General features: G+C 45.2%; 1 protein-coding gene across 1 annotated transcript in view; it reads left to right on the plus strand.

Moving 5' to 3' along the window:
* ULK4 (unc-51 like kinase 4) overlaps window positions 1–14,032 on the plus strand; it is a 317,975-nt gene that overhangs the window by 217,012 nt on the left and 86,931 nt on the right.

The following is a 14,032-nucleotide window of genomic DNA, read 5'->3' on the forward strand; positions in this document are numbered from 1 at the left end:
AGAAATTTATGCAGAAGAAATAGAGAAATGCTGGGTGGCTTGTGTAAACGTATTCCCACCACATTGTTTTTTAATATCAGATATGTACGTACTGTTCAGTTGGAAGTTAATGAAATTTTATTCTTAGGGTAGAATTCTGTCATGCTATTAAATATATTTCCCAAGCTATTTAACATTGTGGGAAATTTTAAGGTTAAATAAAATACCAGCATGTGTATTTATTGTAGTATGATGTTATTTAAAATGCCTTACCGATAACAGCCATTTTAACAGGCGTGAGGTGGTTCCTCATTATGGTTTTGATTTGCCTTTTCTGTTACAACTGGTGATGCTGAGCATCTTCTCATGTATTTGTTGGCCGTCTGTCTGCCTTCTCCGGAAAAGTATCTTCTGAGGTCTTCTGCCCATTTTTTAAGTGGATTGGTTTTGTTGTTGAAAAGTGGATATCTGAATCTAATGTGTTATCTTGGGAAATCAGATTGTCCCCTTCTCCAGTGTTTGCTCTTTTTTCTTTGTTGTGTATTGATTTTTGGTGGTTGTGTTCTGCCTCTGTGCTGAGGGTCCGCCTGTGGTATGAATGAGGTCTTCTCTGAGCCTTCGCCTGTCCTTGAGCGTGTGATGACTTTGTGACTCTGTATATACCGCTGCTTTTCATCAATATCCTCGTCTCTGATGCCTGGCTCTCCTAAAGGAAAAACGGAAAAATGGGGCGGGGGTATGCTGTTCCTTTAAATCCAGCAGTCACTTCATTTGGAAGGGGAGGGGCTTGCGACTGTAGTGGCCCCCTGCTCTTTTCTGCACCTCTGTGATCAGAATCAACAATCAGTGATCAGACAATAGATTCCTGATATCTGGATGACAGGGTCCTTTTTGCCCAGCCTGGCTCTTGCAAGGTTTTTGAAAGCTGCTCCACGAACGTGTGCATGGCTGCCTGCCGGGGGCTTTGGGGTGGGGAGTGGGAAGCTACTGCTGTGCCGAGAGCTGAAATAGGCCGAAACAGACAAAAGTACAGTAACTGCAAGTTACCACCCGAGCCTGCCGCTGCCAGTCTCAAGCTTTCAGTAGACTCCAGAGTTCCAGTTACGTCAGCCAGAGTCTGCCAGCGTGGTCGTCGTCTGGGTGGGAGACGGCATCCCGGCCTTTCCTGCTCTGCCGTCTTAGGGTCCTCGCAGGGATGTCCGAGCTTTTGGCGTCTCTGGGCCACACGTAATCACAAAAACCTCTCATAATGTTTTCAGTAAACTTACATCTTGTGTTGGGCCGCATTCATAGCCATCCTGAGCTGGACGTGGCCCACAGGGTGCAGGTTGGACACCCCTGCCTAGGGCTGTTTGAATATTATCTGAAGACTGGATGGCAGCGGGTTAGGCAGAGACGGCGTGGCGATGGGCAGAGGGGGGCTGGAGGAGGGCTGTGCATCGCAGAGACAGGCACACTCGTCCAGTAAGAGGCTGTGGGAGGTCTGGGGCTCCGATGGCCGGGAGGGGACTGGAACTCTGTGTGCCTGGGTGGTGACAGAGACGCACTTGGAAAAACCATCCGGGGTAGATTGTGAAAACAATATGTATGCTTTTTGGCTAAGTATAAATCTTATTGTAATTAAATTTTAACAAGGTCACTTTATTTTTCTAGTCAAATCCGGCATCATCAATGGATGCTAAAATTAGTGGGTAAAAGTATAATGAAACACAGAAACAAAACCTAAAATTACAATACCTCTTCACTTTGCAAAAGACAAATTGTGATTTTTATAGTGCAGAAAACTGCTCGATAACACCCTGGCCAGGCATCCACATTCATATCACCAGTGACAAGATGTATTTACACCCTGTAACTATTGGTACGATGCACTTAGAAGGGTAAAACATCACTTCTGTGGTCTTCCTGACAAAAGTATGTAACCTAACTTTAATGGTGAGGAAATGTCACCAAACTAGGGCGTTCGACCTCCTCACTGGCCGCTACTCTTCACGTGTCTGGGTCACTGAGATCAAAGGGAGAGTAGGGGGACTGTCCCAAATTGGAGGCAACTATGGGGGTGGGCAACTAAATCCTACGTGGGTCCCTGATTGGATTCTGGGCCAGAAAAGGGTACAAGTGGGAAAGCTTTACAGATTGGAGTGAGGTCTGTAGATTAGTTAGTAAGAATGTCTCAGTGTTGGCTTCTCGTTCTTAGTAACCACACTGGGGCTCTATAAGATGTTACTATTTAGGAAAGTGGGGCGAACATGGTTTTACTGCTTGTTGCAGCTCTTTTAATTCCAGAATTATTTCAACAAGGACAAGATGAAAATTGAAGATTTAATAATAGGAAGAACTCTGGGTCCCAGGTACCCCCCCCACCCCTAGTATGAACGTCTCAGGCTTCCTCCCTGGATCGATTCCCAGTGCCCCCCACCCCAGCCACCCCACCCAGTATTCTGGAAGGTTATCTTGTTCCCCAAGGCTGTAGCACTTGGAGTTCATGTCCCCAGCAGCCAGGCAGACCGTCACAAATGCTCAATAAACATTTGCAGTGTGCATGAATGAGATACACTAAGTGCCAAAATCTAGTGTGTTGTAAATCTAGTCTGTACAAAGCTGAATTACAATGTGAGCTGATTTATGCCATGCTCTACATATGCTGATATAAAGTGTACCAAAGGAGTGACAGTGGAGTGATTTATCCCAAGGGCTTAACCGGGTAGTTCTCAACATTTTTCTTTTACTTTAAAAATAAATGGCTTCCTGGGCTGGCTCCTCCCACTTTTTTTTTTTGTTCTTGTTACAATAAACATGAATTTCAGAATACGTAATAGTTATTTTTATCTTGAAAAAAGTGGACAAATGAATAGTGATCCCGACTCTTCACTCCCCCCAAATTGAGGACCTTTGTCACTCAAGAGCGTCCGGATGCCAGCCTCAGAGGCATCTGTCGCCCTGCAGCAGCGGGGACCGAGGGGTCTCCTTCTCTGCCCGAGTGGAGTGCGTAAGGCGTGCAGCGAGGGCCACTCCCAGCTCTTTTCCTTCTGAGGAGACCTGACGTTCTCACCATCAGATGGGGAGGAGTATCTGGAACGTGATTTCAGCTTCATGCTCCTTGTTTTTTTGAATAGTAAATTTCCTTTTTCTTTAAATTTGGGGTTTGAAATCCCAGAGTCGAATCGGACAGGTAACGCTCCTTGGATGACTCAGAAGCACATGGCACCTGCCCCCCTTGGCCCGAGGCTGCCCGGCTGGCAGGAAGCCCCATCAGTAGGCACCAGCTCTGCAGCCCCATGTCTCTCCCAGAAGCTGCTGTCAACAGAATTGAGTCGTTCATTCCGCAGTAAAGGTCAGCACACTGTCCTGTTGAGTGGCAACTGAGAACAGTGTGGCCGGACTTCCCGCGGCAGTAAATCGGCTGTCGTGCCAGTGTAAACCACCTTTCGGTCCTCCAGAATAAGCAGGTCGATACGACTCAACAGAATACAAAGGTTGACGTTGAACTTTAAAATGCGGCTCTTCTCCTTTCAGACTCAGCGAGCTCCAGGTCTTGGCACCTGCACTAAACCCACGAAATGGGAAGAATAGCAGTTTCTTTGGAAAAAAGCAGATGGTGGGGTTGTAGGGTCTGGATTACTTGTGACGATTGCCAGTTGCAATTACTGCTCATGCTCAGTGCCGCTCCTGAGGGAGCTGGGCGGTGTCCCTCCGCTGCAGGGGACACACCACCTGCGGGCCCCTGAGCCTGACCTTTAACTACGGTCACAGAGCATGGCTGCCCTGTCCCCCTTCCCAGGCAGGCCATTCGGGGCAGGTGGCCCCTAATGTCCTTATCCAGCGACCCAGTGCAGCAGCTTGGCACAGCACGTAAAGGCACCTTTTCATCCTCGTTGTTTGAAAGATTCACCGGGTGTCAGGAATGCCTTCCTCCTGCCTACAGGCCAGTGGTCGGACCACACGGTCTGTGCTGGCCGCTGCAAGTGCTGTCGTTTTAAAATTCACTCAAGAGCCCTGACCAGTGTGGCTCAGTTGGTTGGGCGTCATCCTGAAAGTGAAGGTTGCTGGTTCGATTCCCAGTCAGGACACATGCCCAGGTTGCAGGTTTGGTCTCCCTTTCTTTCTCCTCTACCCCTCTAAAAATACATACCAAATTTAAAAATTTACTCAAGAGATCATGAAAACTCAGTTTAAAACGGCATACTGTTTTTAAAAAGTGTCAACCAAAAAATTCTTCAGGATTATTAGTTGCATGCGGTTCCGTTCCCCTGCTTTTAAAATTAGCTATCGCTCAGGCCAAAAAGTCATTGTACTTGCATTTAGTGCAAAGTGACAATTTACTCTCACATAGAATCATTTTAGTTAGCAATTTTTGACTTATTCGGGGCCATGCCTCCATGATCTGGTGAAACAGACCAGCAAGTGGCAACCTTGACTGACTCAACCCCGTCAGCACACTGAGGCACTGCAGCGTCATGAATTGGATTGGAAGTGTGTGTGTGTGCGTGTGTGTGTGAGTACACTGAGGTACACGCTCAGAGGTATTTTTATTTCCACTCTGACCAAGTCCCAAGGGTCATCAGCAGTTAGGTTTCCATCGTTCCTGTCTGTGGGATTGAGCCGTCCCCTGGGATGATGGCCCGGCACTGCTGAGGCCCTGGCACTCGGGACTCCGTTCCTGGGGTCGCTCCACCGTCAGGGACCTGCCTGTTGGGCTGAGCAAACCCTTTCCGATGCAGCAGAGAGAAGCCATTCATTTTACAGAGAAGGACATTTAAGTGCAAAGTGTTTGGTGAAGCAATTCCTATCTTTCTTTCTGTCAGTGTGAATTGAGGGGTAAATTTCTAAACACTTAAGTTGTTTTTTTTTTTTTTTTGTATAATTAGGACTTAGCTCATAATTAAAGATACACTTTAAGCAAAAATAGAAAACTCACATTTCATGTGAGTGACACCTCAGAGCTGTTTGGAATGTGGAGACCAAGATAATTACAAAATCTGTCATGCAGAAACACTGCAAATACAGAAAATTCAGTGTCTCACCCAGTGATCACTTTCTCTTAATTTATCACTGGAGAAAAATAAATTGGATGTTTAAGAACTATAAAATCCATTTTCCCGTAGATTATTGTTTAAAATTCAATTCAAACTAAAACTTGGGCCATTAACCCTGGGTAATATTAAATGGTGACAGTAAAACAATAATAAAGTAATATATTTTCATGCTTGGAGTTCACATACATAATATCAGAAGGTCAAAATGAAGAAAAATTAGGTGTCCATTCTGATATATGGGCAGAATAGCACCCTTTTGAGTTTTTAATGTTTCTGCATGATTTATAACACTTTACATTTTTCTCTAAATATTTTGAATGTTTGACAAAGAGATTTTGTCTTTTTTAAAAATCACAAACATCATACACATAAAAAGTAATTCAAACTCTTCAGAAAGGTTAAAAAAAAATAAAAGTAAACATCTTCATGTTTAGGATCACAGAGAAAAAAGTTTGCTTTTATAATTTATACACGTATGTATATATACGTATATGTGTAATAAATGAATATATATGCCTCTCTTATACAGTGCAATCATAATATATATACAAATCTCAACTTGGTTTCTCCCTCTTAATGTATTTGAGCACAATGTTCATATCAGCACATATCAATATAACTATTTTTGATGAGTGTGCTATATGAATATATCATAGCTAAGTTAGCTCCCGTTAATGGACGTTTAATGTGGGGTAGTTTTTGTGACAAGCAGAGCTACACTGAAAATCTTAGTTAGATGTAACTATGATTATTGATGCTCACACAGTCATAGGAAAAGCTTCCCAGCCATAGTGTTGTTAGGTGCGATGCTTAGTTTTGTGTGTGAACTTGACCGGGCGAGGGGGGCCCGGGTGGCTGGTGAAACACTACCCCTGGCTGTGCCTGAGAGGGTGTTTCTGGAAGACGTTAGCCTTTGCATCAGACCAAGTCTAGAAAGTCTGCCCTGGCCAGTGTGGGCGGGCAGTACGCAATCCGCCGAGGGCCTAAACCAGGATGAAAAGGCAGAAGGAAGGGCGATTTCTGCTCCTGCTGCGGGAGCCTCCGGTTCTCGTCTCTGGGCTCAGACCAGGCCTTAGACTGGGGGCTCCCCGGATCTGGTTTGGGCTGCAGCCATACCACCAGCCTTCCCGGGTCTCGATCCCTCCACACCCTAGTTCCCCCCCCCACTAGCTCTCCCTCTATGGTCTGTCCCCACTTTCCTTGTTAGTTCAGTCTGTTTGTTAGAGTCCACATATGAGTGAAGTCATATAGTATTTGTCTTTTCTAACTGACTCTTTCACGTAGCATAATGTTGTCCAGGTCCATCCATACTGTCCCAAAGGGTAAGACTTTCTTCTTCTTGATGGCCGGGTAGTTTTCCATGCCGGGTTTTTAAACCATGGAGAAGCTGTTGAAGGGCCCTGGTCCTTCACCTCTGGCCCAGCCATCGTCCGGGGCCACAGTGAGTCTCGCACTTGACTCGTCATTGGGGACAACGGCCTAACACCATGGAGCCACCACTTCCATCCGGTCAGCAGCAACAGAGAGAGAAATTAGTACATTTCGGAAAAGTGAAAACAAAGTAGTGTATCTAATCATGGTTTGACATTGCAAGGCTGTTTGGTGAGACACAGCGTGCTCCCATGATTCAGTGGGGTCACCTCTGAACACCTGTTCGTCTCACAGTGGTCAGGTGGCTCTCCTCGGTTACCAGGTGAATGCCCATGTGCAAGTTAGTAAGTGTCCGTTTCTACATCCAGAAAAGGAAAATACTGAACACCTCACAGGTTGTTGGGAGAACTCAGGGAGCAATGCATGGAAAAGTCGCAGCATACCACTCGGTGCATCGCAAGTGTGCACCACCCCGCCACCTCCCCCACCAAACATTCACTTTTATCTTTTTGTTTTTTAAGATTTTATTTATTTATTTTTAGAGAGGGAAGGGAGGGAGAAAGAGAGAAACATCAATGTGCGGTTGCTGGGGGCCGTGGCCTGCAACCCAGGCATGTGCCTTGACTGGGAATCGAACCTGCGATGCTTTGGTTCACAGCCGTGCTCAATCCACTGAGCTACGCCAGCCAGGGAGTGCTTTTATCTTTTTGTTGTGTCACTGCCAATGGTGGTGGTCTCAGTATGACAACACAAAGTGAAAACCCACCATTGATATAGTCTTGAAGTACAGTTCCCAGCTGTCTCGAGAAGCGGGGTATTTTCAGATGAACGCTAGACTTCCCGAGTTTGCTTTGTTTTATTTTTGCTGCCCCTCCGCCCCCCCAAAAAGCCCTTTATTTTCATGTAAAATGAGAAAGCGTGCCTGTGCATCTCTTTGAAGCAGGGAAATAGTGTGGATACTTAATAGTGTAGATATTTACCCATAACTGAGCAACAGTAAGGTTAGCAGTTTTGATAATGATGTTTGGCTTTTTTGCTTCATTTAATGGCGGCAACATTATCCCATCTACGGCTCCCCGAGGCCCTTCCCGTACAGTGTGTGCCACAATCATATTACTGATCTAATAAACATCGATCTCATTGTAATAAACTCGCCTTGTGAACAGCCTCGTTAATGTGCTGAAGTAACGTACCCAGGGGTGTTTCCGACAGTTTCATCGCAGCTCTGAGACCAGTGGCCCCGACGGCTCCGTTGGTGGGAAGGCGGCCACTTCAGCTCCCGTGGCCGAGTCTCCGCCGCAGACCCTGCAGGTCAGGAGGGGCGCTGGGCCGAGCTGCTGGGCGAGGGGCTTGGGCACCAAGGTCCTACAGAGGAGACCTTGAGACACACAGTCTCATTTTCATTTTAATTTTGGATCAGTATCTCTGAATAATAAAGGGATCATTAGTTTACAAAGCTAAGACAACCTGTTGGAATTTATGCTAAGTGTCTAGATAATAAAGCCATAACCACGTTTAACCAATTTTAGACAATTTTCTTCTTTCAATTGTAAAAATTGCCTGGTATGATAAGTTTTTACTGTTACAAAGTGGTTTTAAAATTTTAACAGCCTTGCAATTTGATTTTAAAGATCCATTCTTTCAATGGGAATACCATTTTTTAGGAATAAATGCATTATCTCTTATTCCTTTTCCTTTGGGGGACAATTCTCTACCTCAGATCTGTATTATTTAGATATGAGCTCCTCAGAAAGGGATCATTTTAGTATGGAGAGGACTTCATGTGCTTTTCCAACATTCCGGATTCAGTAAACAGTATCTTAAGAATTCTAAACTATGTAGCTCTGTAATACATTTTTGATCTCATAACCAAAGAATATAACATTTGCAAGTGTCTTTGCTCATATTTGTCGTGAGAAATCACGACTGCCTGTCACTGGGGTTAATAAAGGCGGCCTCAGCCCATCACGCTTGTCCAGCCATTGCCATCGGTCACAGCAGGTCTTGCATTTGACCCATGTCACTACATGGGGGGGTACTCCAGAGGCCCAGGAAAGTCCCCCTTTGAAAAATTTTAGGGGAAGGACAGCAGATACATTATGTTGAATTACAAAAAAATGCTATAAGCACGTTATAAGAATTCGAAGAATTTGCAAGTAATCACAGTAGAACTAAAGCCTCCCCCTCCCCACCATGGCCCCGCCCCCAGGGAAACCACTGTTCCTTTTGACTGGTCCTTGTGTTCTGTTTGCTTTACTTATAGTCACGTGTACTTGTATCGCTGGTTTTCTTTTTATTCTTCCTGCTTTCATTGCTGAAAATAGGGCCATAAGTGCATGTGTTTTGTAACTTTTTACTGATCTCAATATTATGGACATCATTCTAAGTCAATACTTAAACACCGATCTTATTCTTTTTAATAGCTGCATAGTATTTTATTAAATACTATGTACTTTTACATAGTAAAATCAAGGTACTATTATTTATCAGTTCAAACATTTCCTGGTGGGTGGCCATTCAGGTCGTTCCTGCTTATTTGCTATTATAAGCGTGATACACTGGACGCCTTTGCTTTATCTGCTTCTGCATTTCCTTTGGTTAGACAAGTACCCAGAGTGAGACGGCCAGACTGAAAGGTGCTTCTAAGTTTTAGTAAATATTGATTGCCACGTAACTTCCCAAAAGATTCATCTGTTTATATTCTAAGTAAAGGCATATAGGTGTGCTTGTTTTTCTACATCTTCACCAGCAATGCATCTTCTGATTTAACTTTTGGGGTTTTTTTTTTTGTCCATTTGACAGGTAAAGGTGCTATGTCACTGTTCTATTTGGATTCTGTGGCTATAGCGCTGGGAAGAAGGAATGCAGCCACTCGAATGTGAAATACGTATAACATTGAGGCATTAACCTTGGAAATACAGAGAAGGAGATGCTTTTACGGAAAATATAAATTACCCAAATTGGCATCAAAATAGATAAAAATATCAAATTTCAGCAGTTAAAATTTCTCTGTCTCTATATTCAAATAAGAGCACACAGGTCTAATTTGCTTTCACTACGAGCAGGAGGCAAGAGGGCTACCGATCCGACAGAGATCTTACAGAATGTGCACGGTGTAGACATGCAGAGATGTCAGCGTGAGCGCCGACACCAAGGCAAACACGGTTAGGTACGATAACCAATCAGAATTATTTATGTTTTGAAAGTTAAACGATGATTACCCAGGGCACGGTTGCCCCCGCTGCCTTCTAGGTGTCTTACAAGACTGCTTTATCAGCGTGACATTTTCAAGGACGATCTCAGGATGCAGAATAGAATCCACTTCTCCGCGGCTGTGGGGGAAGGAGGGCTGTTTTTTTCTCTTTGATTCTGCAAAGGTTTCTTTCATAAGCAGTTAGCAGTGCTGCCAGTTTGAAGGGTCAGCACGAGGATTCCATTAGTTGCTACCAAAGGGGGAAAAAAACACAACAGGGAATGTGAAAAAGATACAGACAACCGGACTGTCATAATGCGATATTTTGCATCCATAAGACCTACCATTAAAATAGCACAGGCCTCAGTGGTTTTACCTGTGAGATCTAAAGTTCCAGAGACTAGGCCACTCCTGTGGTGTAAGGACTTCAGCTGCACTGAGTCTGATGCCACAGCCTACTTTAAAATAACACTGAACAAGTGAAGATCACTTGTCCTTATACAGAGGTGAGAAATTTTTTTAAAATTAGTACATCAAGCCCTGGCTGGCGTAGCTCAGTGGATTGAGTGGGGCTGCAACCAGGCATCGCAGGTTCGATCCCCAGCCAGGGCACATGCCTAGGTTGCAGGCCATGGCCCCCAGCAATCGCACATTGATGTTTCTCTCCTCTCTCTTTCTCCCTTCCCTCTCCAAAAATAAATAAAATCTTTTAAAAAAATTAGTACATCAAGTCTAGTAATATTAAAAGACCAGTATAACCAAGCAGGGTTTGATCCAGGAGTTCAAGAACAGTGCAAGCACTGGAAAAGCATAACTTAATAATTTTAAGAAATTGAAAATAAAATGTTATATAATCATAGCTAAGAAGTTCAGCTGGCCATTCATAAGTTTTTAAAGCTGTATTTAAGACAGAGTGGATCTTCCCAACATGTTGAAAGCTATTTCCTAGGAATTAATAGTAAACAGGAACACTAAAGCGTTTTCATTAAATTGAGAGGAGGAATCTCTTCTGCTACCACTGACAGTTAACAGCGTGGGGGTGGTGTGTTTAGTAATGCTGCTAGGTAAGGAAAATAAATATTAAGTCCAAAAATGACTATGCAGTTGATAAATTTTCATACTTAGGAAAAAGATTAAAATAAAAACTTACTGAAACTAAAAAGCAAATTTCAGTAAGTTCATGGCATATAATACAGAGAAACCAATAGCTTTTTTTTTTTTTTTTTTTTGGATACTGACGTTAATCTGATAGAAATAGAAGTGGGGGGAAATCCTTCCATAGAAGTGACTCAAATCCCCCCACAAAGACTGGCCGACAGCAAACGTAACAGGAAAACGCGAGTCACGGGGATAACTGCGGAGCGTTGGGAAAGGAGTATGACCTAAACGGACGGAGGGACGTGCCAGGGGCGTGGAGGTGGTAAGACTTAAAAATACACATTTTTATTGTAATTTTTTAGTTTAATCTTTGGCATTTTCCCCATTGCCATGTAGTCCCCTTCCACCGCCGCCCCCCAGCCATCACCACACCGTTGGCCATGTTGTTGTAACTCCGTTCACAATTTGTTAGCTCGTCAAAATGACCCCGTAGAACAAGTGTGCATTTGCCAGGAGAATCTGGAGCAGGAAGGGCCTCTTTTCACTTTTTTTTTTAAGATTTATTTATTTTTAGAGAGGGAAGGGAGGGAGAAAGAGAGAGAAACAGAATGTGTGGTTGCTGGGGGCCATGGCCTGCAACCCTGGCATGTGCCCTGGCTGGGAATCGAACCTGCGACACTTTGGTTCGCAGCCCGCTCTCAATCCACTGAGCTACGCCAGCCAGGGCGGCCTCTTTTCACTCTTCACTTCACACACTCACTCCTGTCTCACAAAACACCTCGTGAGGAAAGTAAGGAACTCAAAAGGAGTAGACTTACAGGAGTGAAGGGGCAGGGGAACTAGGAGCCAGGAATGCATGAAGAGTTCGCCCCGTGTCCGGAGAACAGAAGAAAGCCCGGAGAAGGACCGCACCGGGCAGAGGGAGCCTGGCCCTAGGCCCCGGATGGGTGCCGTGTGCCCTGCAGGGGCCTCCCCACTGTGCGGCCCCCCAGCAGCTCTGGCCTCAGAGGGGATGAGAATAGGGGCGTGTTCAGAAGTCTGTGTATGGACAGCTCCGCCTTTGGGCCCTCTTTGCTCTTCTCCAGTATCACACACAGGAGACTGGGTAGCCTACGATGTGACCCCGCAAATGATCCCAGGGCTTTTCTCTGGAGGAGCTGAAGCTGTGTCAAGAGTGAAGCCTTCCTGCATTTTCTGAGGAGGGTTGTGGCGGAAGTGATGGTGCAGCTGCCCTGGAGGGAAGCTTCCCGAAAGCCACACCCCCGTGTAGGGCTGGGTGGTCGGTCACCCTCTCCACAAGGGGTCCCTCAGCCCCTTGCTCCCCATGCTGTCCGTACTTGGAGGATTTCCCCAGCGTTTATCATTAGCTGACCTGCCCCAACTCCAAGCTCAAGTACGCACTAGCTATAATGTCGCCGTAAGAATATCTAAGCCAGGGGTGGTTCAAGCAGTGAAAGGTGGCCTGACCTAAGTTTCTGAGGGCTCTGTGCCGCCTTGTTCTCTCTCTGACCTCACTGTCCGGCCCTTGTCCTCACACATGCACTCCGGTCATGCACTGTCAGCCTCACTGCTCAGACGGGGTCTTCGGGGACCACAGTAAGGCATGTGGACTGTCTTCTAAAGGCAGCGAGGAAGTCACCGGAGGTGCTGAGCAGGAGACCGATATGATCCGGCTGAAGTTTAAAATATACAGTGGCTCCTGTGTGGAAGACAGGTGGTATGGGCCACAAGTGGAACCGTAGTAGATCTTTAGTTACTTTAGTTACTCGTCGTGGTGGCTGTCTCCAGCATCCTTCTCTCACCCGGTGGCAACAGGCTCCGCCTGACTGTCCCGGGTGGGAAGAGGGAAAAAGAGTGGGAAGTGACAAAGGATCAGGCCGCAGCTTTCGCACCAAACCCAGCATCTCGGCAGGCAGTGTGGGCATACACGTACCCTCTGGGCCCGCGGCTTTGCTGCTTCAGTAGAATTGTTCAAAGCTCCTTCTGCATTGACTGGTTACAGTTTTTTAAATGAGCGATGTTGTCCTATTCTTTCGTTTCTGGCCAGGAAAAGTGAAGTTTTCATGAAAGTCGGGCAGTGCCCGAAGCCCAGAAGTCAAGGCTGATTTGACCTACTAGTGACTTTCAACTTGTTTCTCAGATTTTTTTTTTTTTCTTAAACCGTAGTACTTCTGGCTGGTGATTGATGGACTTACCCACTAAATGAGTAATGGCGGTGGCAGGTTTTCTTCCCTCTAAATTTCCACATTCAGGAATATGATGTGCCCTGCGGTCAGTGAAACCATGAAGCAGCTTCTCCAGGAAAGGCGGAGGCGGGGGCACCGTCAAGGCTGCGGGCAGTGGTGTTTCCTTGGGTGACGTCATCTGGAATTGCTTCCATTCATCAAGCCTAATGACGGTTTCTGCTGCCTCTTCAGCTGATTCGAGCAAGAGTGATTGATACGTTAAATGAAGAGGGACAAGGACGGACGGCCCTAATGGGACTTCTCGTTCAAGATGCCCTAACAGTACAGAGGGGTCTTTTCTCGAGATGCTTTGAGATGGCATGGCAAGGGTAAAGGATATTGTATTAAGTGTTTTCTTTTCTCGGTGAATATGATGTATTCTCTTCTCTGACACTAACTGTTCCCATATAATTTTTGAAAAAAAACACTGCACTGGGCCACGTTTAAAAAGAATGTAAAAGAGAAAGATTTTGAAATGCACTGTGTTGTGTAGAGTGAATAAAGGGAAGTAAACACAGTACAAACGTGATTTTAAATTGTTTTAAGACAGTTTTCAAAATTCAAGTGTAAGTGTACTTTGAAATATTTCCAAGTTGGGTGTGTGTATGTATGGTGGATTTATTATATCTCCTCCCTTCCACGAAACATCGGATTCAGCTCAGAAGAATGTGTACAAGAAAGTTAGGGCTGACAGATGAAATGCAAGATGCCAGATGGACAGACTGACACTAAAAAAGATGCATTGTTTATCTGGAATTCAGACTTAATTGGATGTTTCCAGCTTTTTTTTCAAGCCTGGCAATCCAAGTAGAAGACATGAATAAATCAATGAAGATAAGACAGGGTGAGGTTTCAGTACGAATATGAAGTCTAATGTCGTCGTGAAAGCTAGGCCATGACTTTGGCCTTGAGAGTCCTGGTTGCTGGATGGAAATGGAAACACAGTCACTTACAGGGTACACCTCGCCTAGAAAGTGGGGCACGTGGAGGGGAGACATTTACTCGGGGTACAGAGCATTTTCTAGTTTTGGGGTCCAACAGAACACTTTTCTCACAGTCTCCATGAAAGGGGACATTTGTGACAGGGGCAGTGGTGGTAAGATCCGCCTTTTATTGAGCATTTTATGAAG

The sequence above is a fragment of the Phyllostomus discolor genome, chromosome 7 (genome assembly GCF_004126475.2).
Source record: "Phyllostomus discolor isolate MPI-MPIP mPhyDis1 chromosome 7, mPhyDis1.pri.v3, whole genome shotgun sequence".
Classification (NCBI taxonomy): Eukaryota; Metazoa; Chordata; class Mammalia; order Chiroptera; family Phyllostomidae; genus Phyllostomus; species Phyllostomus discolor.